We start from the raw sequence: 26,160 nt of genomic DNA, 5'->3' as shown, positions 1-26,160 counted from the left end.
CTGTTCCACGATCAAGGAAATCAACATGGATAACACCATCTGCGTCCCAGAACACTGGCCAAGATTTTTCCAGCTGAGGGCTGCGTCTTTAATTTCCTTTTCTGGGCTGAGTGTGTTGATATTCCATAGACTGACGTTTCGTCTTTGGGTCATAATAGTGTATCCATGTTTCATCTCCTGTCACAACTGAATGGAGAAACGTGTCACCTTCATTCTCATAATGCGAGAGGAGTTCCTGGCAAATTTCAAGACTGTGCGCTTTCATTTCAGGAGTCAGCATCCGGGGTACCCATCGTGCACAGATCTTAAGATGGCCAAGCAAAGCAATAATGTGACCCATATGTTCTTGTGAAATGCTGATCGTGCGTGCAATTTCTCTCTGAGTGATACGATAGTCAGTCTGTCAACATTTTGCTTGTGAAACTTGGTGGTTGCTGTCACAGGATGTCCAACTCTTTGTTTGTCACACAGGTCAGATGTTCCCGCCTCAACATTTTTAAGCTTACTCACGCAATGATGCACAGTACTCACATCAACACAATCACCATAAACTGCTTTCATTATCTGCTGAATCTCCTTTGGGGTGACACCTTCTGCTGTCAAGAATACAATGACTGCACATTGCTTAAATCGCATTTACCAATGGTCTGCACAGGGTTCCATTCTTTACATTGTAACAACATAACCGCTCAATGCTAAGGCTTCCTGCCAACTGGAGCTGTAGAGAAGAGGCTACGGAACAAGTCAGTACCTGCCACATACCAATGCTGCTAACTGTTGAAGAGTTACGAAAGTGGAGGCATTAATTTTCAGTCAACCGTCGTACTACATAACACAATGGGAACAAATAGCTCAAAATATATATACACATGGAAAATATGTTTTTATGAGGATGGGACTGATGATCAGGAACTATCCTGCCATTTCTTTGAGAAGATTTACAAAAACCTAAATCAGAATAGCTGGACAGAGCAACTATAGTCTCCTGCAAACATGTGGTCAGATAAATAGTATCTTGTCAGGCTTCCAGCAGCATCAGGTGGTTGAAACCACATGATATTTCAATGAAACTCTCATTGGCCATTGTCATGTGATAAATGATTGCTGTGTCACAGCGGCCTTGACGTTATACAGCCATGCTGTTGGCTATGATGTCACTGGTACTCTGTTCCTTGCTAACTGTGGTAATATTTACACTCCGCATCCATCGCACATGCTTCAACCTCATGATGGCCAGGTTCCAGACTGTGCTCAGCTGCAGATTGCCATCCTTGTTGACGGTGTTTTCAAATATGTTTATTCCTACCCTGCTTTTATGATGCTATCCCAAAATCCCTTTGTTCTCATAATGACAGATGTTTTGACAAATATAATTCAGTGTTGATTTTCTAATGCGTGTTCTGCCAAAGCTAATTTTTCAGGGTAGTTAGGCATAAGCACTTCTAGTGTTCCATCCAGTGTTGCTCAACAGTGCTTACTGTTTGGCCAACTTAGTAGCAGCCACATTGAAACAGTATTTTGTGCTGTCCAAGCATTCTAAGCCCTACATCATCCTTCATAGGCCTCACGAGCTGTTGTATTTTTGCCTGGGGCCTGAACAATGACTGAACAAGCCTACTAATCTTTCCTGACATTGTGCCACAGAAAGGAAAAAAATGCAAGTTTCCGTTGTCTTCTTTGGTGGTGTTTTATCTGCGTGTCTCACCAGAAATAGCCTGTGATACCTAGTGGTGACCGTAACCATTTTCTGGAAAGACTTTTCGAAAGTGGCTTAGTTCTAGTGGCACATTTTTCAGTGGGTGAGGGTGTTCAAAACACCACGTTTTTGTGCCAGATGGTGGTGACTAAGAGTGTCCAGATACAGATCCGAGTGTGTAGGTTTCCTGTACACACCATGGCTGAGGTGGCCATTGGTTTTCCAATTAACGAGGACATCAAAGAAGGGCAATACACCACCTACACCAACTTCCATCGTAATCCTAATGTGATCGTGAATGCCATTCCGGTCTTCTAACAATTCTTCCGTTTTCTCATGTCTGTGGGGACAGATGATAATAGTGCCATCAACGTAACAACAAAAGAAACTTGGCTTATCTGAAGCTGTGCTCAAAGTGATGTCGTCTTGAAATTTCTCTATAAAAAGTTTGGCTATGGATAGCATTAACAGACTTCCCATCACTGATCAAAATACTGGACACCATATACGAAATATGATGATGTCAACATGTTCTTAAACAATCCCACAATTGTACTGTCAAATAACTGGGAGATAAAATCTATGTAGTCTTGACAAGAACATGCGTAAACAGGGGGACTACATCAAAACTGACCATTATATCACCTTGCACAAGCCGCAGGAGTTCAATTTGGATGATAAAATCATTGCTCCTGATGCGATGCACACACGGACTAACACATGGTGTACGGAGGCTGACCAGATGTTTTGCATCTGACCCAGTAGTGTTCACAGTAGGGTGAAGAGGAGAACATGTTTTGTGGATCTTTGGTAGCTCATAAAGAGTAGATGGGCTCAATGCCTTTCAATGATGACTGTTTCAGGAGGTCTTCCTCATTACTCTTGGTGTTGGGTGCTTTAAAGTTTCCAACAGGTAACCTCCTAAAGAAACAGCTGAATTTTAGCATCAGCTTTGTTCAGAATGACTTGTGTATTGCCCTTGTCAGCTGGCATAACCACTATGAGAGGGTTGCTGCAGAGTGTGTGAAGTCCATTACGTTCAGCTCAAGCCAAGTTAGATGGTGATGATTTAGATTTTGAAATAATCCAGCAAGTCTCACAACGAATTTTGTCTGCACTCTCATTAGGCACCTTGCGGATCACTTCTTCAACCCCTCTTATAATATTACAGATAAGGATACTCCAAGGCACTAGTAAGAAGTTAAAACCTTTCTTTAGTGGCAAGACGACATCTGCGTCAGTATCTCTGTCTGTCATATTGATGACAGTTCATTCTGTGTACAGGAAATCCACAAACAAGGATCAGTACCTGCATGCACTTAAGTCACCACCATCCTGCACAGAAATGTAGCATTTTTAACACCCTCATCCATCATGCTAAAATCTTCTCAGACGCTGAAAATCTGCCACTGAACTAAACCAGATCCAAAAAGTCTTCAGTGAAAATGGCTACAGTCACTGCCAAGTATCACAGGCTGTTTCTGGTGAGAGATGCATGAAAAACACCACCAAAGAAAAGAACACGAAACTTGCGTTTTTGCCTTTCTGTGGCACAGTGTCAGGAAAGATTAGCCGGGTCCTGAAGATAACAACGTCTCAGTGTTCAGGCCCCCCAGCAGGAATGCGACTGCTCACGAGGCCTGTGAACAATGATATAGGGCTCAGAATGCACATGTACAAAATACCATGTCAATGTGGCTACTTCTTTGTCCACCAAACAGTATGCACAGTGGAGTGACACCGGACAGAATATGAAAGGTGCTTATGCCTATGCTATCCTGAAAAATTAGCAATGGCAGGACACACTTTAGAAAATTGACACTGCATTTTATTCAGCAAAACACTCATCAAAGGTATTTTGGGATAAATTCATAAAATAAGAGGTAGAAATAAATATATGGGAAAACACCACCAACAAGGATGGCAGTTTGCAGCTCAGCATAGGCTGGGACCAGGCCACTGCGAGGTTAAAGTGGGTGCGATGTATACAAGACATAAACAGTACCATAGTTGGCAAGGAAGATAACACCAGCAACATGACAGCCAGCAGCATGGCTTTATAACAGCGATGACACAGCAGTCATTTACCACTTGACAATGGTTAAGGAGAGCTCGATTGAAAGCTTGGGGGATTTTAACCACCTGCCACAGCTGGAAGGCTGAGAAGATTTTATAAATTCATATCACCATGAGACCATGCATTCATACATGAGGTCAGTTTATAACAACTGTAATGCATCATTCAGATGGCCCCAATTGTACAATGTTGTACGATTTACACAAAATTTGCACCAGATAACTTATGACATAACAAATGGGTTTTGTACTATCTCACTGCATACACATTCTGCTGGGGACTTGTGGACTACAAACATGCTATTTTGCCCCTTGCACTCCTTACAGTCTGTTCATAAAATGACTCCATGCCCATAAACATCCAACTATACCCCACGCATGTCACGTCCCTCCTTCAGTCCACCTGAAAAACTGAGTAAGCATCCCCTCATGATGAATGAGATGTTAAGCTCAGGAGGATGACAAGACGTACAATCATGCACTATAGATTTTGACACGATTTTCTAGTAAAAGTATTACTTCATGAACATGTATTGTAAAGCGACGGAGTTTTAGTTATCCCCATCTGCTATTTTGCACTACAGTGAGTCATGTATATAATCTTTAATTGTTTAGTAAGCATTGCTTATGAAGAATGTTTTAGTCACTTTTCTTTAACAGATGTATTTTAGCAGTCTAGCAATGGAAATTCATGGCTGGAATAATAATAGGGAAAGGACAGGTAACTACTCACTACAGAGAGGAGGTATTACAAGGTGTACAACTTTGCTTCCGCCGTTTTTTACTCAACATTTGAGGCTTTAATGAAACAAATTTGTTACACATGTATCATTCAAAGTATTTTCCATCACTGGTTACTGCTTTCTCCCATCTTTCAGGCAGAGTACGAATCCCGCGTTGAAAAATTTTTCCATCTTTTGAAGCGATCCACGATCGATCCAATTTGTGACATCTTCATGAGATCGGAAGTGTTGGTCAGCCAGGCCATGTGCCATTGTTCTAAACAGGTGATAGTCAGAGGGAGCAATGTCTGGAGAATACAGCGGGTGGGGTAGGACTTCCCATTTTAACTTTTCCAAGTACATTTTGACCTCTTTTGCAACATGGGCTCGAGCATTGTCATGCTGCAAAATCACTTTATTGTGTCTTTTGTTGTATTGCGGCCATTTGTCTTTTAATACTCTGCTCAAATGCATTAATTCCGTTTGATAAGGAGCATCTGTGATTGTTTCACTTCGTTTTAACACCTCCTAGTACATGACGCCGAGCTGGTACCACCAAATGCAGAGCACGATCTTGGAGCCGTGAATATTCGGTTTGGCTGTCGACGTGGAGGCATGGCCAGGATATCCCCATGATTTTTTGCATTTAGGGTTATAATAATGAACCCATTTTCAGCCCCGGTCACAATGCGATGCAGAAATCCCTCCTGTTCTTGCCTCTGAAGCAACTGTTCACAAACACACAAACGCCGTTCTACATCTCTTGGTTTCAGCTCACACGGGACCCAAGTTCCTTCTTTCTAAATCATGCCCATAGCCTTGAGACATTTTGAAATGGTTTTCTGTGTCACTCCCACTAATCATGCCAATTCTTCTTGAGTTTGATGTGAGTCTTCACTCAGCAATGTCTCCAATTATGCATCTTCGAAAGCATTCTCTCTTCCACCACTATGCTGGTCTACGTTCTTGAAGGTTCTTTCAGTAATAGCATCCTTACCATACGTACTTGAGAACATTCGATGAGACCCAGCCACTGTTTTCTTCATACTGAAACAAAACAATAACACCTCCCACAAATGACAAGAATTAGGCTCATAAACTGACACTTTCAATCAAGAACAACTTTAAGATGGAGACACAAATCCACTAATGTTTGAGTGAGGTTATGCTGACCGAGGTCCAAGCTAACTGCCTGACATCTGCGATCTGTTTCTTTCGACCGCTACTTGCCGTTGTCACCACCTATCGGCAAACGGCGTGAGCAAAGCTGTACACCTTGTAAGTCGCTGATAGGTACAATGAAAACACTGCTAAAATATTAAGCTTTCAGACAAAGTTGGACTCCAGTGCGCAGAGACAGTGACCACATTTTTATGAGTTATGCTTGTGTGAAAGAGTGTGAACGTGTGTGTGTGTGTGTGTGTGTGTGTGTGTGTGTGTGTGTGTGTGTGTGTGTGTGTGTTTTCTGTTTCAGAAGAAACACTTTGTCTGAAAGCTTAATATTTTAGATTTTTATTTTATTTTTTCACTGTGCCTGTCTGTGACTCAGTGCAGTCTATCCTTTCCATGTCGTTATTTTAGTAATCTTTTTCATCTCCTTAGGTAATTTATTACACAATTGTATTCCTTGATATAAAATGCTGTTTGCAATTTTTGTTTATTTTTCTTTGGTAATTGCAAGCAGTCCGAAGTTCTGTAATTATGTATAGACCTATCAGGGAAATATTTGGTTAAGTTTTCCCTGATTCGGACAATAGATAGGTATATGTGCTCACTAGATGCAGTATGGCTGCTCAGTTTTTTAAATAATTGTTTAAAATGGGCTGACTGCTACTTCTAGTTATTACTCTTATGGTCCTTTTATACAGTTTAAAAATTGTATTCATGTTCTGTGCCTTTGATCCCCAGAAAAGAATCCCGTAGCTATGATCTTAAAGATGGCTGTAATTCCATCAACTGTGTGTCAGTAAGCCTGGAGAGGCTGAAAAAAATAAAAATAAAAAAAAATCTGGCAACCAGTTGGAAATAAAAGTTTATTGGAAACCTTGGACTAGGCTTCAACAACTGTAAAATTTTCTTCTTCAGAAGGTATAATGGACCTCGTTACATTAGATGCTGATTAAGTACATTCAATAACATCCAAATGGGCTCGCTGTATTTGGCATCCATCATAAGAACGGAGATCAAGCTTTCCAACAAACCTTTATCTGCAATTTTTTGCCTGATTTTTTCCACCTCTTCAGGCCATAGCTATGAACTGAATGCACATAGGAATATTATGCCACCAGAAGACATTGCCTATTACAAACTGATGACACAAACCCTAAGAACATAACATGCTGATGACATTCTTTTTGCCATTATCTTTGTTTGTTCATTCCATGTTGAATGAGATTCAAAACTCATTCCTACAAAACTTTCTGTGTAACACAATCTATATGCTTAATGCAATAGTTCTTTTCCCTCTTTATGCTGAAGTGTATACAGTCAGTTTTCTTTAAGTTCAATGTGCATTTAGTACATACTGCCCAATTGTAAACTTCCTTAGTGTTATCATTTGCTTTCCCTAGTTGGAGTGCTGGTATTTTATCAGAGATTATGATGATGATGTCATCAGCAAAGAGAACTTTTTATTCATGCCTTATTCTGTTCATAAAGTCATTCACATATATAAAGAACAGAACTGGACACCATATACTACTCTGAGAGACACCTAACTATTTTACTAAAATCATAAACAATCACATGAACTATATCTTTTACATACTGCTTTCCAGGTAAGACTGGGAACACTCGTTTGCTATTCCTCTTGCACCTAAAGCTTACAGCTTGTTTACCAGTATTTTATGACCATCCGTTTGGACAACTCTCATAATATGCCTGTAACATGATCATTCTTGTAAAGAGTTTCAAGTACCATTTTTGTAAACTATGTCATGGCTGCTCTTGTACTTTGTCCACTTCGGAAATCAAATTGTGCTTGGTTAAATTGATGTATTTATTCATGAAACTCATTAATCTATCTTTCTGGATTCATTTGATTGTCGCTGAGAATGCCGAGAATAGTGAAACTGGTCTGTAGCTTTCAATACTATGTTATTAAACTTGTGTCTGCCTTTTCCAATTTCACGTTTTATGGCATCCCATACTACTATGCTTTTATTTGTTGCATTATACATTATTTAGTCACTGGACAACGTTTTTTTTTTCTATTTCTTTCTTTCTTTCTTTTGCAGCAAACAGCACCCTACTGTATATCTTTTTATACCTACATATTAATCAAGGACTGTAGATTAGTGTAGCGCTTTTGTATAAAACTCAGAAATTTCAGCTATCCATCTATTTTCCTTAGCTGCTGCTGTTGAAGTGGTTTCCTTTTGGAAATGTTTCCTCAAAAATTAATTTAATCAATGGGTAGAATTTATAGAACTTAGTATCCACAGTGTTTTCCATATACACTTCATCCAGGTTTGATTTGTCATTGCCCCATAAAAAGAATGTATTTTACATTCCGAGAGGATCATTTTGTAGGGCTGCAATTGTGCTGGTTTTATCGAACCTGTCTTTAGCTTTACTATCCTACAGTAATGATGAGAGAAGCCAAGATCTTTTATAAATACTTTACAATTTTCCCTGTCAGTATCCGTATTTATGCGGTCCAAGACCATGCTGAATTTTTTATACTCTCAAAGTAGTATTTACAATTTGTGCCATGCCAAAGGTGTTCAAAATGTTTAGTACATTGTTATTAACTTCATCCTAAACACCTCTGTTACTGCTTATGCCTCCACAGCTTAGTATGTTAGTTTTGGGGGCTGAGTAGCTGGATTTCAGTAAATGTGTTGAAAAGGTGTTCATATTATCTTTAGGTGAGTGGTACCATGTACAGAATGCTTAACATAATGTTGCTACACTAATTATGACCACATTATTTTCTAGCTTAAAAATGTGTGCCACGTCTAACGTAAATACATGGTCCCTCACGCTCTAAGGTGGTTCTACAGTAACAACTTGCACATTCATACGATGATAACTAAATATATGCAGTATTTCACTGTCTCTACATCAGTTCTCTGTAATGCATACAACTGCACTATTCAAAGGCTACCCTTCAACTTCAAGATGGTATACTTTATTTTTAATTGATGCCCGTTTTGATTAAGAATAGATAATTCTGAGCAAATTTATGTGGTTGTTTCATGAACTTTTGGGTGTGCAGTCGCATAAATTCTGCTTCTTCTTCTAATATTTTGGATGAATACCGACCAGCCATCTTCAGAGTGAGACGAGCTGACTAACGCTCCAGCACTTGCTCCGTCCTTTTAAACCTGAGGACCGAACAACTGCATAGACGGAGCAGGTGCTGGAGTGTTAGTCACCTCGGCTCACTCTGAATATGGCTGGATGGTATTCAACCAAAATATTGGAAGAAGTTGAATTTATGCGGCCGGATGCCCGACATTTTACGGAACAATCTTCACGCCACGAAAACATGAAAATGCAAATTTATGTGGTGTTTGTGCACAACTGGTTGGTTGGTTGGTTGGTTGGTTGAGGGGGGATTACGGGACTAAATGGTGAGGTCATCAGTCTCATGATTCAAAAGTTACTTGCGTAAGATAGAGGGTCTGCTAAAAGTGGAAGGATCCAGTCAGAGAGCTCAAACTATAAAGTGAGGAAGTTAAAATACACAGAGTAGAAGGCATAAAAGAATAGGCCAAATCTAAAAACTGGAAAAACAGAGGGATAAACGGGCGGACTTTGCATGGGGAAGTGGTCATGGGTCTCAGACCTAGAAAACTTGAAGAGAAGCCCCAAACACAATCACCCTGCCCCTTCTCCAGCAGTAAAGTAAAACATTGTAATTGAAAATAAAAACCACTTTCAAGTCAGTCTGGCCCCACAGCCACATTGTGGGGGTGGCTTGTTACACAAGAGAAAACAATAGGTGAGCCTAGAATGACCAATGCATAGACGGCATAAGACAGTGGACTCCTTCCGAGAGGAGCAGAGGGAAGAGCACCAAACTGCAGCAGTCTCCTCGATTGTGCAGAGTTTATTACCGAGAGCAGTAGTGCACCACATGTCATTCCACTTTTGGGCAAAAAGAGTTTTGATGTGTATCCATATATCTGCACTTGGAATCATGAAAGGGAATTTGGGGTAAGTATCTGCCTCTCAAGCCAAATGGTCAGCCAGTTCACTATGTGGGATGCCCACACACTTCGGATCCAGAGGAAGACAATGGAACAGGTGGCATGGCCAAGGGCAGAATGGACATAGACTGCAAGGTCTTTAGAGCCCGAGCGAAAACAGATTGAGACAATTGTCAGTAAAATACACAAAACAGGAAGATAAAATACAGGTAACAAAAGTTGGAAAACTATGAGCGTGCCCGCACAGAACCATGGGACGAAGTATTGCGTCAGTGGTAAAACATTAATGATACAGGAAGAAAGTGGTATAAGGAACTAAAACAATATAGCAGATGGGCGTGACTGGCTGACCACAAGAATAAAAAGGAGAAGCCAGCCACTCTGCAACACACTAAAACCTCCAGCCTAAAAGTTCAGGCCAGAGTCCACACACATCACAAAACTTTAAAACCTTAGTCACACTCGTCTTATCATCAGCTAAAATAGAGAGTAGATCCCCACCAACATTTGGTTCTGCCTTTGCATCAGAATATAAAATGCACTCCGTTAAAATATGGCAGATAGAAATGTGCATGCCACAAGCATCACAAAACAGGGGATCCTCTCGGCATAGTATAAATGTGTGAGGGGGCGGTGCCCAAGTCTAAGACACATGAGGGTCACTTCATCCCACCTAAGCAACTGGCAGGAGGAATGCCACAGCCGGGTTGTTGACTTCATCAACGGCTGCTTATTGGCCGTCACCACCAGCCAATCCCAATCCCACAACTGCACGCACTTCCTGTGTAGTGAAGAAATGACAGCCTGTAAGGGAATACGCCACTGTGCCACATTCTGTTCTCTGCAGGCCTCCTTGGCAGCCGGATCAGCCGGTTCATTTCCCCAAATCCCTACATGACCTGGCACCCAACATAATGACACCTGCTTACTCTGCTGTTGGAGTAAGTACAGTTGGTCATATATCAGACAGACCAATTCCTCAGCTGGTTACTGGTTCTGAATGATTGTAAGGCACTAGGGGATTCGGAGCAAATAAGAAACCATCTGCCCCAAATACGGCGCATCTGTTGCAGTGCCTTCAGGACCGCATAGAACTTTGTTGAGAAAACAGTATACTCATCAGGAAGGCGAATCCTGGTGACATGGTTGGGTAACACAACAGAGCAGTCGAGGGAACTCCCTTGCTTGGAGCCGTCAGTGTAAACTATTGTGAAACTGTGATGCAAAAATGTTAAAAAACAGTGATTGAAATGTAAAATCTGACATAAGATCTGTCTTAAAATTTGTCAAGTCTAAAATAAGTCTGGGCCTCCGGAGAAGCCCAGGTGGAAATCTGCTCCCACCGTGATGTAAAACATGAAAACTGGCCACACCCATCTCTAGAAGGCAATCCTGTGCAGGAATCCCATAGGGTCTCATTGCCTGTTGCTGGTTATGAATAAGACTTTCCAGTGGAGGCTGAGCAATGGTATGGTAGGTGGGTGTCTGGACAGTGTTTTTATACATTGCCTGATGTGAAGTGGCGCTTCACCAGCCTCTGCACAGAGGTGTGGTATGGGCTTGTTCTGAATGCCCCAGTGGCCAACCGAATCCCTTCCTGGTGCACCACATCCAACATCTTTAAATAAGAGGGTCTCACAGACGCACACACTATGCACCCATAATCGAGCCAAGATCACACAAATGCCCCATAAAACTGGAGCAGAGAAGTCCTGTCAGCTCCCCATGTACTGTGGCTAAGACATTTTAAAATACTTAAAGCCTTAAGTGACCATTTTTTTCAGGTCCTTAGGATGTGGTAGCCATGTAAGTTTAGAATCAAATATGAGGCCCAGAAACCTCACTGTGTCTTTAAAAGTAAGAGCAATGTCTGTCATCCTCAGCACAGGATAGTTTAAAATGGAACGGGAACAGTTAAAAAGAACACACAAGACTTCTCGGTGGAAAACTTAAAACGACTCTTCTGCACTCATTCATCCAAATGTCGCAAAGTTAGTTGTAACTGATGTACTGTTGTTGCGAAGCTTGAAGAAGAATGAAACACAGAGAAGACATCTACAAACGGAGAACACTGGACAGGACTTTTCATTATGGATGTAATCCTATTAATAGCTACGGCAAAGACAGTCACACTTGAATTGCTACCTTGAGGGACACTGTTCTCCTGCTCAACGCGATCAGACAGCATGTCACTGACTCGGTATCTAAAATATCATGGCGAGAGGAAGACGACCATGGAAACCCCATTCATGAAACTGCTCCAGGATAAGGTGCCTCCAAGTAGTATCCTAGGTCTTCTTGATGTCAAAAAATATTCTTACAAGGTGATGCCGGCATAGGAAAGCCTATTGTATAGCCACCTCCAGGAGGGCCAGATGCTGAAGTGGGTACAGGAAATGACACTGAGGAAAAAAAATCAAAGTCTGTAGTAAGTTGGTCAATTAGAAGACTCTCACCCATCGAAATGGCACTCCCCCACAGGGCATTACTGGGGGGGTGCCAGAGAAGGGGGTGCTCTTCTTCAGCCGGGGAGGGTGATCGGCACAGGAGCAGGCGTGTGTGTTTACTCAGTGCGCTCATAAATATAGGTGTTTTCTCGTGGAAAAACAATTTATTAAGGCAATATTATAGCTTAAATAAGTAAATTTTTATCTATTGTGATCTATATATTGAAGGTGTCGCTTTTACTTGCATAGTTCTCGTGAAAAGTTAACTGTTCTAAAGTGCGAGCCGTTGGTGTGTGTGTTTACTCAGTGCGCTCGTAAATATAGGTGTTTACTCATGGAAAAACAATTTATTAAGACAATATTGTAGCTTAAATAAGTAAATTAGTGTCTATTATGATCTATATATTGAAGGTTTCACTTTTACTTGTGTAGTTTTCGTGCAAAGATAACTGTCCTAAAGTGCAAGCCTTTGGCATGGGTTTGTTTTCGTTATTGACCACAGCAAGTTATGTGATTATTCAATAATTTCCAGGTAGTGTCTGTGTAGCTTTATTGTGAAGAGTATCTTACGTGTATAGTTTGCATTCGGTTCGTGTTTTCTGTGTTTCTATACTTCCGTACAGTTAATTTTCCATATTGTGCAGTAAAGTCCAACTATGTAGTAGCAAGCAATGCCGTACCATAAAAAGTTTCTGTAAGATGGGGAACTCTGAAGTCTACTGAGTAAAAATGTCGGATGTGCCAAAGGATATATGAAAATTTTCATTTACCTGATGGACATTGGGATTTTCAATTCATATGTCCTACTAAACAAATTGACAGGAAAAAAATCTTATTTTAATTAGTTTAGAATTCAGTTGGCTGAGGACATTGATGGCCCCAATCTGGAATTTCCCCTGTATGACTGCAAACAGCAAATTGGGCACATTTTGTTAGTTTTATCCCCCACCCCCCACTTCCATCAAGAAGACAACTGCCAGAAATTGTGTAGGGCACAAAGCAAGGAAGAAGAAAAGTGATGGGTGTGAGAAATGTCTTGTGGTGTTGCACATACCCAAGATTTCTGGATATTCCACATCAATAAAAAGTTCTAAGGATATCGTCATTCCTCGTCACATCAATAAATAGTACAGAACGATTTATAAAGAATTCCTATAAAAAATTATATTTTGAGAAAAGACAAAATATGCTGATTTTCATAGTTTAAGTTGTAAATATAGGGTCGACCATTGTGAAAAATATTAGTGGCTCAATGGGTTAAATGTTTAATTGAATTGTTGCTTTTTGAAGGTTACAATAAATATACATTTGTAACAACATTACAAAAAGGATAGTTGACTCTCACCGTATAGCAGGGATGCTGAGTCACAGATAGGCACAATAAAAAAAAAACTGTCAGAAAGTCAGCTTTGGGCCAACAAGGTCTTCATCAAAAGTAGACAACTCACACACACACACTTGCATAAAAACAAATGCAACACACACATATGACCACAGTCTCTGGAAGCTGAGGTCAGATTGTGAGCAGCAGCGAGTGTTGGGAGAGGCAACCGGGTGTTGGGGGTAAGAAGTAGGCTGGGGCAGAGAGAGAGGGCACATGGCGGTGTACTGGGTGGGGGACAGTAAAGTGCTGCTTTTAGGATCGTACACAGACGAGATGGAGAGAGGGTAGGGAAGCTACATGCGGTTGGGAGGTTAGACAGAGTGCATGGGCAGGGTGGGCATATAAAGAAGAAAGGAGAGAAGTAAAATGTAAAAAGACAGAGGAAGTGTTGGTGGAATAGACAGCTGTGTAGTGTTGGAACGGGAACAGGGAAGCACCTAGATGGGAAAGGACAATGATTAACAGAGGTTGAGCCCAGGAGGGTTACAGAAATGCAGGATATATTGCAGGCAGAACAATTAAGAAAAGCTGGTGTTGGTGGGAAGGATCCAGATAGCACAGTCTGTGAAGCAGTCAATGAAATGAAAAACATCGTGTTGAGGGATGCTCTCAGCAACAGGGTGGTCCTGCTGTTTCTTGGCAAACAGTGATCAAGAAACAGCTGGACCATCGTGTTGCTGAGCACACTGCCCATTAAGGCATTCTTGATTTCAATGATTTCAATGACTGCTTCATAGTCTGGACCATCTGGATCCTTCGCACCAACACCAACTTTTCTAATTGCGCAGTGGGAACTCTTCCTGCAAATATATCCTATGTTCCCATAACCCACCTGGCCTCAACGTTCGCTAGTCACTGCCTTTCACACACCTATCTGTTTCCCTGGTCAAACTTCAACACTACACAGACTTCTATTTCACCAATGGACCCACAGTCTTTTTACTTCTCTCCTTTCCCACCCCCTCATCCCCCCCTCCCCCCAACCCTTTGTTTAACCTCCTGACTTCACCTAGCTGCCCTATCCTCTTACTATCTTGTCCCTGTAGGCTCCCACAACCACACTTTACTGTCCCCCACCTATCCCTCCCCCTCAGAGCAGAGGTCAGACACAGGAGGGAAGGAGAGAATTCAGATCCCTATCCAGCCACCCAAATTTAAGTTTTGCAAGTGCCAAGGTGGTGCCTTTCCAGAAGACAATGCCAATTTCCTTCTGTATTGTTCTTTCAATTCGAGCTTGTGCTCTGTCTCTAAGGACCTCATCATTAACTCTATTCTTCCTTTATTTTGTCTGTGGCAAGAGGCATAATCCATCCCTATGCCAAAACCTCAGCTAATATGGAACATGTGCAAAACAATGAAATAACAAAGATCAACACTTCAAACCAGACAAAGGGGATGGCAAAGCAAGTCAAAGGGGGTAAAAAAAACTAAGGACAGAGGAAATATTTGGAAAAGACATTAAAGACAAGACATGCAACGTAGAAGGAGAATGACTGGGCTGGCAAGTGGGGCATGCACTATCGGAGGGGCACATGTGGACTCTGGATGTGGTGGCAAGAAAACCTTCCACAACTGCTCTACCACCAGAGCACTGTTGGTGGTGAGGGGAGCATTAGTCAGTCGTCAATCATCTGCTGACTACTCGAGTAACTGCTTACCCAAACAACTGAGGCTTTTGTTTTTTATTACACAGAGTGCTGTTGTTTTTAAAAAAATACAACTGTGGGATTTCTTGAAGGTGCTGGTTCCCTAAGTAGAGCTGCAGGTCTAGGTGGACCATGATGCAGTGACAAAAATGAAAGACCCACATTCTGACAGGAGGAGATTGAAAGCTTGATAGAGTGCCCAAGAAAAGACTCTCCATATGGCTCCTTGGAGTCAACAAAAAGAGCTGTGTAAGTACTGAACCAAATGAGTCCACAAGCCCACTGATGGCTGTAAGGAAAGGAGTAACACAAAGCACCAAGGTATGCCTTTCTCCTGAATCTGTGGTGAGCTGTGAGATGTACACACTAACCCAAAACAATCAAGGTGGAAAAAAATTGCAGATAAAAAAAATCAATAAGTACTCATAAAAACAAATCTTTGAGCTTGGTCAAGATATAGTGCTGGAGCTTGGCAAAAGCCTGTGGGACTGCCATTTACAAACACCAATCGCCCCAAAATCCTCAATGATACGTGGACAACAGGGGTCATGATCAAATGGCTCAGCACCAATCAATAAGCAACCACCCTCTCAAGTAAGTTAGGAAGACTCGTCGTCTGTAGCTGTCAATGGAAGTTGGGTTTTGCTTGGCTTAGCAACTGAGATTAAGCTACTGTCTCACAACCATGCATAGATAGTAAAGTTTATGAAGTTGGCAGCTGAGGATGATGCTTGTATCATACAGAAGTTCTTCCACAATTCCAGATTGTCACCACAATTTCTACAGACCCCCATAGGACCTGTCACGGGAGAGGGGGCTGCCATTTGAGCAATATAAATGATGACAGCAGATATGTCTCTGTGAACAATGTTGATGATTCCTGAATAGGACACTGTGAAAGTTATGTTGGAGGTACATCTCAGCCATTTCATGCTCCAAAGTGTCCTGCATGGTGGGTGGTCTGATTGATAGTGTCCCAGAAGCATCAGCATCATCATAAAGTAGTCACAGTTACCTATATTGTTGTACATGCATCATTCTAGCAAAGTAATAAAACTGGAAGAGCAAATCTTGAGGCCTGTGGCCAGGAAGCAGCTGTGATTTGCACTAAAGTGGGTAGGGGATTCACTTTTAGGTAACATGTTGAAATCAGAAATTAGTTGTTCTATTAGACAATCATTTCCATACAGCCTTTGCTTCTCCATCTGGGATTCAGCTCATTGGTGTGTCTGAGCAAAAGATAAAACCACATGAACTTCTGCATGAAGTTGATCATGTACAGACACATTATTTCTCAGTCAGGAAGTAAATAAATATTCACCGGGTGTCAACACTTGTCATAGGAGCCTGCACAGCTATTTCTTCTAAAGCTGTCTGAAGAGGCACCCATTCATTACAAACATCCGTGTGAATAATTGTAAAGACTCCTCTTAATGCCTTCCAAGGGCTGGCACAGTTTCTACAGTAGGCACAGTAATGTTTTTGAGTAGAGTAGTGGCTCCCCACAGAACAATGTTTTTTGTACAGCTAGGCAGACTGCCAAACAGGCTGAAAATAAATGTTGCAGTTCAGAGAGATGGTGGTAATAGCTGATGCAGTTCCATTACACAATAACTCTGTGGGAGCCCTGGGGAGAAGGGAAGATTTCAGAGTATTAGGTGAGGCCCTAGAATCACCAGTTGATATGGTACAGTATCTATGAAAATGGGTTCAGAGTCAGACAGAGAGTGGCTTCCAGTGCCAATGAAGTCACTGGAATTGCCCTTACCTTAAGATTTCTTGTTTTCCCTTGTGTCTTTTGAAGCTTTCAAGTCTAGTGAGACGTTTTTTTCATAAAGAAACAATAAAGAAAGGAAGGAAGATTAGGGTATAATGTCCCGGGATGTCATTAGAGATGTAGTACAAGCTCAATGTTTCAAGGACCAGGAAGGAAACTGGCTGTGTTCCTTCAAAGGAACAATCCCAACTTTTGGCTTTAGCATTTAGGGAAATCATGGGAAACATACATCTGGGTGGCTGGATACAGATTTGAACTACTGCCCTCCTGAACACGAGTCCAATGTACTCACCACTTTGAAACCTCACCTGGTATACCCATTTTAAGATCAAGTTTGGCGGACACCCTATGACCTACATCCTACATCTCCTTTATACACTGCCCAGTGTTGCAATATAGAGCTATATGGTCTCAGAGGGGAATTCTCCAGAATGTGCTTTTTACTTGATGACACATGAGGAAGATGTTGCTTCTCTGGTTTGGCGTGGGGAATTAAACTCAGTGGTACTGATAAGTGTAGTGTAAGAGCAGATAGAGCTACCATGTTGGTTTTCATGGTGAATTGCGAAGAGATGGGTGCCTAGATGCCCATGCTCAGACTGATACCAGTATGGTACATAGGGTGCAGTTCCTTCTGCAGCAAGCAGTTTGGAAAAATTGGTAGGAAAGTGCAGGTCAAAACATGATGGTGATCAACAAGAAGTTGAAGAAAAGTGTGAAAGAGGATAAAGGGGAACAGTAATGATGCAAAGCAGGACCTCGGTAGAAAACTGATAGTTATTAAGGTGGCTGCCAAATGTACTGCAAGTAAGAGAATAGGACAGCGGCAGAAATTGCAGTACAGAAAAGGAAAGACTACTGCAATGGCTCAGGGCCCTATGCTTGATAGGCATGTACTCACAAAAGAACCATGAGCCCACAGGAGCAAGTGGTACTTTGTAGAAATTACTGATTTCTTGGACTATTTTATTATTATAGTGGCAACAAGGAAAGAGCGTTTAATAAATTTATGTGTATTATTCCAGATGCTTCAGGATGCTGGCCTTAGGTGCAACCACCATAAATGTCTCTTTTCAGACAGAGATGGATCATTCAAGGGGAAAAAAGGCATTGGCTATAATAGGCACCACTTTGTGGCTACTGATAAACTACCTGCCTCATAGAATCAAATAATTATAAGCCTTTATGAGGAAAAATTCATTATAAGGGATAGTCAAGCGAAAATTAAGCGGACGGAAAAAAAATGTAATTAAACTATTTACTATGTCCAAACTAATTGCCACAACTGCTAATACATTTATCCCACTGTGCGACATATTGGTCAATGACTTCATGGAAAAATGTTGCACTTGCCTACTCTAATAGAAATGTTTAACACACTTCTTTTTTCTGTGAAGTATGAAAGTAGCCGATAAACCACAATTTAAGGTTATGAATATTTAAATTCAGTAGTATAATCATAGTTATTGCTTCCCATAATTATTCAAAAAGTTAAAATGGATAGGAAAAAAGCTCTTGTTTGTGAAACATCAATTGGCTCCATCTCTTTGGTTTAAAGAAACATCAATTATAAAGACTTAACATATATCTCTTTTTATGTGAATTTCATATGTCTTTGTAATCGTCAACAAGTAGTTGGAGTGTGTGTTGTGCGGTTATGGATTTTCACGTAATACGGTGTCTGTTGTGGATGCTCAATGGAGCCATATGTTTAGCCTATAAACTGAAAGTGTCCTGAAGTTACAGTGGGTGATACCTGGAGTTAAAACAAGTTTGACATCAATTTAAAAAATGCTGTGAAGAAAGAAGCCTGCATCACAATATTATTTCAACACACACATTTTCAAGTTACAACCCAACTATGTCTCACAGGAAGGAGAACCTACCACTTAGTCAAACAGCCAAATAATTTCAATGAGCACGAAGTTAAACAGAAATGACAAACCTTGATTATTCTACCTACACTTGCTCATACTAATATGCATTTAGTGTACAAACACATGCAACACCAGTAGTTTGTGAAGTTTTCAATTCCTTTATTACTACAATTACTGTAGTCAACAGAGCAAAGGGCAGGTCAGACTATGGAACCACAACTGTGTCCAGGCATGCAGCTCTCTCTCTGAAGCAAGTCAACAGCCATAAATGGCTCTCTTCTGCACTCCAAAAGTATGGAAACTGCATGGCGAGAGAGTGAGACTGTATGGAGGATGTGCAAGTGCTTCACAGCAAAACATATGCAACGTACTCAAAGCAACCTTGGCAGCATATGGGCAGGCCAACATGTGGCTGAGATTGTTTCAAGAACGCTGCAGGTCGACATGCTGCCAAGGTTATTTTGAGTATGCTGCAGGCCCAAATGTTGCCAAGGTTGTTTCGAGTATGCTGCAGACGTTTCATCGTGAAGCCCTTACACTTCCTGTATACAGTCCCAATCTCTCCCCATTCCATATTTTTGGAGCCCTGATGAAAGAAAGTTGTGGCTGTGAACTAGCTTCAGACGAAGAGGTGCACACTCATGGTCCCTTAGGCAACATCAAAAGTTGTTGCATGAAGGCACTGACCACCTTGCCTCACAATGGGATAAATGTATTAAAAGTTGTGGCAATTACTTCTGAAACAGTTTATTTACTTTTTTCCATCTGACTATTCCAGGTGACTGCTCCTTACATTATACAAGATTTCTTCCACATGGAGTGACTATTTGCCACCCTCTCAACCAACTGAGGAAGATATCCTACTCAAGTGATGACCAGTATGTGACAGTGTATAAGAACTAAGGAGGCTACTGCACTCAGCATCCTTTTGGGCAAATTATTTTCCAAGTTGGCCTCTGATAATGGCAGCAAACATGTCACAATATGGAATGGGTGTCATGTATCACAGCACAATCCCGATGGCCTGAAACAGCTAGTAACATACAGTACATAAACCTTAACTTAGCGCTAAAATAACTGCGCACATGTTGAGAATGATGTACTAGCCATTATTTGCACGATGCACTAATTCCATACTTACACGTGTAGCACGCTCTTCCATTTTTGATACACCACAAGTCACTTTTGGTCATATTATGACCTAGACGTAACAATTTCAACAAAACAGTGCAATAACTATAAATGTCGGGACAACAAAGTGTGTTTGTCACCTTAGCTCCAAACCCACAATGCCCCATGAAAATGAGGACACTTGATCACTTCTACATATAGTCTTTGATTCAATACTCAATAACAGTGAAGAAATAGCTACACATATTAAGGGATGTATGATACATTAGGGAATTTCCCTATTTCTTCAATACCTTAGCCCCTAATCTAGGTAAGAGCATGTTACACAACAACTCTCACGGTATATCATGCATGGGTGATGCACAAGGCTTTCACATTGTGTCTGGTACTTTCTGTATTTGTTTTTAGTGATTTGCCACTGCCTGTCCATAGTGCACAATTTCCTTCTGTTAAGTACTAAGAGAAATGAGTTCTGTATAGTCATTTGCTGCACAGTGCAAAAACCCATGATGGACCTAATCCACTGGAGCCATCTAGGACTGACACAGGGGGAAAACCTAGCATACCACCATACACACTGGCCTGACACTGATTGAGATATTGAACACCAAGCCAAAGGCTGCCAGACATGCATAGACTACCAGACTGTGCTGCCACATCACACTATTTAAAATGAATTATGACTTTGTGGACTCGTTTTAAAATTAGTAAGGTCTGCAATGGTCAACATTTTCCCCAGTTATCCCTATGTTGTAAACACGAGGTGTAGTCATAAGGTTTCAACTATTACCTCAAAAAATAAAGCTAGATAACAACAACAATAATAATTTATTATTATTATTATTATTATTATTATTATTATTATTATTATTATTATTATTATTATTATTATTCTTTCTTTTCTCAGACGTTATGTCTGGTCAAAAATGGAAAGTGACGCGGACCTTGATCAAGCGTGACTTCCTTTTAACTGTACGGTATATGTTACATTGCATTTAGGAACTTTCGGATAATTGAACATGTATCAATAATTACAGATTTCTGTAGTTGTATATATAAGTTTGGATGTAGCTGTATTGTGTTGATGTACTAGTGGATATTGTGTGGTATGACTCCTGTAGTTGATAGTATAAATGGTATAATGTCAACTTTATCCTGATGCCACATGTCCTCGATTTCCTCAGCCAGTTGGATGTATTTTTCAATTTTTTCTCCTGTTTTCTTTTGTATATTTGTTGTATTGGGTATGGATATTTCGATTAGTTGTGTTAATTTCTTCATTTTATTGGTGAGTATGATGTCAGGTTTGTTATGTGGTGTTGTTTTATCTGTTATAATGGTTCTGTTCCAGTAAAATTTATATTCATCATTCTCCAGTACATTTTGTGGTGCATAGTTGTATGTGGGAACTTGTTGTTTTATACGTTTATGTTGTAAGGCAAGCTGTTGATGTATTATTTTTGCCACATTATCATGTCTTCTGGGGTATTCTGTATTTGCTAGTATTGTACATCCGCTTGTGATGTGGTCTACTGTTTCTATTTGTTGTTTGCAAAGTCTGCATTTATCTGTTGTGGTATTGGGATCTTTAATAATATGCTTGCTGTAATATCTGGTGTTTATTGTTTGATCCTGTATTGCAATCATGAATCCTTCCGTCTCACTGTATATATTGCCTTTTCTTAACCATGTGTTGGATGCGTCTTGATCAATGTGTGGCTGTGTTAGATGACACGGGTGCTTGCCATGTAGTGTTTTCTTTTTCCAATTTACTTTCTTCGTATCTGTTGATGTTATGTGATCTAAAGGGTTGTAGAAGTGGTTATGAAATTGCAGTGGTGTAGCCGATGTATTTATATGAGTGATTGCTTTCTGTATTTTGCTAGTTTCTGTTCGTTCTAGAAAGAATTTTCTTAAATTGTCTACCTGTCCATAATGTAGGTTTTTTATGTCGATAAATCCCCTTCCTCCTTCCTTTCTGCTTAATGTGAATATTTCTGTTGCTGAATGTATGTGATGTATTCTATATTTGTGGCATTGTGATCGTGTAAGTGTATTGAGTGCTTCTAGGTCCGTTTTACTCCATTTCACTACTCAGTAGGTCAATATTGGTATAGCATAAGTATTTATAGCTTTTGTCTTGTTTCTTGCTGTCAATTCTGTTTTCAGCATTTTTGTTAGTCTTTGTCTATATTTTTCTTTTAGTTCTTCTTTAATATTTATATTATCTATTCCTATTTTTTGTCTGTATCCTAGATATTTATAGGCATCTGTTTTTCCATCGCTTCTATGCAGTTGCTGTGGTTATCCAATATGTAATCTTCTTGTTTAGTGTGTTTTCCCTTGACTATGCTATTTTTCTTACATTTGTCTGTTCCAAAAGCCATATTTATATCATCGCTGAATACTTCTGTCATCTTTAGTAATTGACTGAGTTGCTGTTTTGTTGCTGCCAGTAGTTTTAGATCATCCATGTATAGCTATTGTGTGATTTTGTGTGGGTATGTTCCAGTAATATTGTATCCATAATTTGTATTATTTAGGATGTTGGATAGTGGGTTCAGAGTAAGGCAGAACCAGAAAGGACTTAATGAGTCTCCTTGGTATATTCCATGCTTAATCTGTATTGGCTGTGATGTGATATTACTTGAATTTGTTTAGATATTAAGTGTGGTTTTCCAGGTTTTCATTACTATGTTTAGGAACTGTATCAATTTAGGATATACTTTGTATATTTCCAATATTTGCAGTAACCATGAGTGGGGTACACTATCAAAAGCTTTTTGGTAATCAATGTATGCGCAGTGTAGTGACCTTTGTTTAGTTTTAGTTCATGTCTGCTTGTCTGCTTGTGTCTGTGTATATGCGGATGGATATGTGTGTGTGTGCGCGCGAGTGTATACCTGTCCTTTTTTCCCCCTAAGGTAAGTCTTTCCGCTCCCGGGATTGGAATGACTCCTTACCCTCTCCCTTAAAACCCATATCCTTTTGTCTTTCCCTCTCCTTCCCTCTTTCCTGACGAGGCAACCGTTGGTTGCGAAAGCTAGAATTTTTTGTGTGTATGTTTGTGTGTCTATCGACCTGCCAGTGCTTTTGTTTGGTAAGTCTCATCATCTTTCTTTTTATATATATATATATATATATATCCTTCCCTCTTTCCTGACGAGGCAACCGTTGGTTGCGAAAGCTAGAATTTTTTGTGTGTATGTTTGTGTGTCTATCGACCTGCCAGTGCTTTTGTTTGGTAAGTCTCATCATCTTTCTTTTTATATATATATATATATAAAAATAGAGGGAAACATTCCACGTGGGAAAAATATATTTAAAAAGAAAGATGATGAGACTTACCAAACAAAAGCGCTGGCAGGTCGATAGACACACAAACAAACACAAACATACACACAAAAATCTAGCTTTCGCAACCAACGGTTGCCTCGTCAGGAAAGAGGGAAGGAGAAGGAAAGACAAAAGGATATGGGTTTTAAGGGAGAGGGTAAGGAGTCATTCCAATCCCGGGAGCGGAAAGACTTACCTTAGGGGGAAAAAAGGACAGGTATACACTCGCACACACACACATATCCATCCGCATATACACAGACACAAGCAGACATTTGTAAAGGCAAAGAGTTTGGGCAGAGATGTCAGTCGGGACGGAAGTACAGAGGCAAAGATGATGTTGAAAGACAGGTGAGGTATGAGCGGCGGCAGATTGAAATTAGAAATTAGCGGAGATTGAGGCCTGGCGGATAGCGAGAAGAGAGGATATGCTGAAGGGCAAGTTCCCATCTCCGGAGTTCAGACAGGTTGGTGTTAGTGGGAAGTATCCAGATAACCCGGACGGTGTAACACTGTGCCAAGATGTGCTGGCCGTGCACCAAGGCATGATTAGCCACAGGGTGATTCTCATTACCAACAAACACTGTCTGCCTGTGTCCATTCATGCGAATGGACAGTTTGTTGCTGGTCATTCCCACATAGAACGCTTCACAGTGTAGGCAGGTCAGTTGGTAAATCACGTGGGTGCTTTCACACGTGGCTCTGCCTTTGATCGTGTACACCTTCCGGGTTACAGGACTGGAATAGGTGGTGGTGGGAGGGTGCATGGGACAGGTTTTACACCAGGGGCGGTTACAGGGGTAGGAGCCAGAGGGTAGGGAAGGTGGTTTGGGGATTTCATGGGGATGAACTAAGAGGTTACGAAGGTTAGGTGGACGGCGGAAAGACACTCTTGGTGGAGTGGGGAGGATTTCATGAAGGATGGATCTCATTTCAGGGCAGGATTTGAGGAAGTCGTATCCCTGCTGGAGAGTCACATTCAGAATCTGATCCAGTCCCGGAAAGTATCCTGTCACAAGTGGGGCACTTTTGAGGTTCTTCTGTGGAAGGTTCCGGGTTTGAGGAGATGAGGAAGTGGCTCTGGTTATTTGCTTCTGTACCAGGTCGGGAGGGTAGTTACGGGATGCAAAAGCTGTTTTCAGGTTGTTGGTGTAATGATTCAAGGATTCCGGACTGGAGCAGATTCGTTTGCCACGAAGACCTAGGCTGTAGGGAAGGGACCGTTTGATGTGGAATGGGTGGCAGCTGTCATAATGGAGGTACTGTTGCTTGTTGGTGGGTTTGATGTGGACGGACGTGTGAAGCTGGCCATTGGACAGGTGGAGGTCAACGTCAAGGAAAGTGGCATGGGATTTAGAGTAGGACCAGGTGAATCTGATGGGCCCAAAGGAGTTGAGGTTGGAGAGGAAATTCTGGAGTTCTTCTTCACTGTGAGTCCAGATCATGAATATGTCATCAATAAATCTGTACCAAACTTTGGGTTGGCAGGCCTGGGTAACCAAGAAGGCTTCCTCTAAGCGACCCATGAATAGGTTGGCGTACGAGGGGGCCATCCTGGTACCCATGGCTGTTCCCTTTAATTGTTGGTATGTCTGGCCTTCAAAAGTGAAGAAGTTGTGGGTCAGGATGAAGCTGGCTAAGGTAATGAGGAAAGAGGTTTTAGGTAGGGCGGCAGGTGATCGGCGTGAAAGGAAGTGCTCCATCGCAGCGAGGCCCTGGACATGCGGAATATTTGTGTATAAGGAAGTGGCATCAATGGTTACAAGGATGGTTTCCGGGGGTAAAAGACTGGGTAGGGATTCCAGGCGTTCGAGAAAGTGGTTGGTGTCTTTGATGAAGGATGGGAGACTGCATGTAATGGGTTGAAGGTGTTGATCTACGTAGGCAGAGATGCGTTCTGTGGGGGCTTGGTAGCCAGCTACAATGGGACGGCCGGGATGATTGGGTTTGTGAATTTTGGGAAGAAGGTAGAAGGTAGGGGTGCGGGGTGTTGGTGGGGTCAGGAGGTTGATGGAGTCAGGTGAAAGGTTTTGTAGGGGGCCTAAGGTTCTGAGGATTCCTTGAAGCTCCGCCTGGACATCAGGAATGGGATTACCATGGCAAACTTTGTAAGTAGTGTTGTCTGAAAGCTGACACAGTCCCTCAGCCACGTACTCCCGACGATCAAGTACCACAGTCGTGGAACCCTTGTCCGCCGGAAGAATGACGATGGATTGGTCAGCCTTCAGATCACGGATAACCTGGGCTTCAGCAGTGGTGATGTTGGGAGTAGGATTAAGGTTTTTTAAGAAGGATTGAGAGGCAAGGCTGGAAGTCAGAAATTCCTGGAAGGTTAGGAGAGGGTGATTTTGAGGAAGAGGAGGTGGGTCCCGCTGTGACGGAGGACGGAACTGTTCCAGGCATGGTTCAATTTGGATAGTATCTTGGGGAGTTGGATCATTAGGAGTAGGATTAGGATCATTTTTCTTCGTGGCAAAGTGATATTTCCAGCAGAGAGTACAGGTGTAGGACAGTAAATCTTTGACAAGGGCTGTTTGGTTAAATCTGGGAGTGGGGCTGAAGGTGAGGCCTTTGGATAGGACAGAGGTTTCGGATTGGGAGAGAGGTTTGGAGGAGAGGTTAACTACTGAACTGGGGTGTTGTGGTTCCAGATTGTGTTGATTGGAATTTTGAGGTTTTGGAGGGAGTGGAGCTGGAAGTGGGAGATTGAGTAGATGGGAGAGACTAGGTTTGTGTGCAATGAGAGGAGGTTGAGGTTTGCTGGAATGGTTGTGAAGGGTGAGTGAGTTGCCTTTCTGGAGGTGGGAAACCAGGAGATTGGATACCTCACCTGTCTTTCAACATCATCTTTGCCTCTGTACTTCCGTCCCGACTGACATCTCTGCCCAAACTCTTTGCCTTTACAAATGTCT

The 26,160-nt window shown here is 41.4% G+C and overlaps 1 protein-coding gene across 7 annotated transcripts in view; it reads right to left on the bottom strand.

Annotated features, from left to right (window-relative positions):
* LOC126162877 (WD repeat domain phosphoinositide-interacting protein 2) overlaps positions 1–26,160 on the bottom strand; it is an 84,761-nt gene that overhangs the window by 37,005 nt on the left and 21,596 nt on the right. The window lies entirely within an intron of this gene.

This window comes from Schistocerca cancellata, chromosome 2 (assembly GCF_023864275.1).
Source record: "Schistocerca cancellata isolate TAMUIC-IGC-003103 chromosome 2, iqSchCanc2.1, whole genome shotgun sequence".
Classification (NCBI taxonomy): Eukaryota; Metazoa; Arthropoda; class Insecta; order Orthoptera; family Acrididae; genus Schistocerca; species Schistocerca cancellata.
Note: the sequence above shows the minus strand (reverse complement) of the source record. Positions and strands in the feature narration are given on the sequence as shown.